This window comes from Etheostoma spectabile, unplaced genomic scaffold, assembly GCF_008692095.1.
Source record: "Etheostoma spectabile isolate EspeVRDwgs_2016 unplaced genomic scaffold, UIUC_Espe_1.0 scaffold310, whole genome shotgun sequence".
Taxonomy (NCBI): domain Eukaryota; kingdom Metazoa; phylum Chordata; class Actinopteri; order Perciformes; family Percidae; genus Etheostoma; species Etheostoma spectabile.
Window position 1 is genome coordinate 57,993 of NW_022605582.1, and position 354 is coordinate 58,346.

Here is a 354-nt window from a genome sequence, read left to right on the forward strand (position 1 = left end):
TGTACACTTGTTTAAACAAATCATCCATTGACAAACTGCAAGTTGTACAAAATGCGGCAGAAAAAGCAAGACTTTAGTCTAAGACCAGCAGGAGATCCACATTACTCCGGGGCTTGAGGCTCTTCATTGGCTACCGATAGGTTTTAGAGTTATTTTAAAATTTTAATCATTACTTATAGAGCCTTGCATGGGCAGGCTCCCGCTTACATCCAAGATCTATTACACGCCCCCCACACTCCTGGTCTCTCTCTGAGGTCTTCAGACCTGCTAACTGTCCCCAGAACCTGTTTTAAAACCAGAGGTGATCATGGTTTTTCTGTAGATCTCTCTCTCCCTTTAGCTTTGAGAGCTTTG

General features: G+C 43.2%; 1 protein-coding gene across 1 annotated transcript in view; it reads left to right on the forward strand.

Moving 5' to 3' along the window:
- The window catches only part of LOC116686064 (tetratricopeptide repeat protein 28-like), a gene marked incomplete at its 5' end in the record, with an annotated part of 133,170 nt that overhangs the window by 50,763 nt on the left and 82,053 nt on the right, over nucleotides 1-354 (forward strand).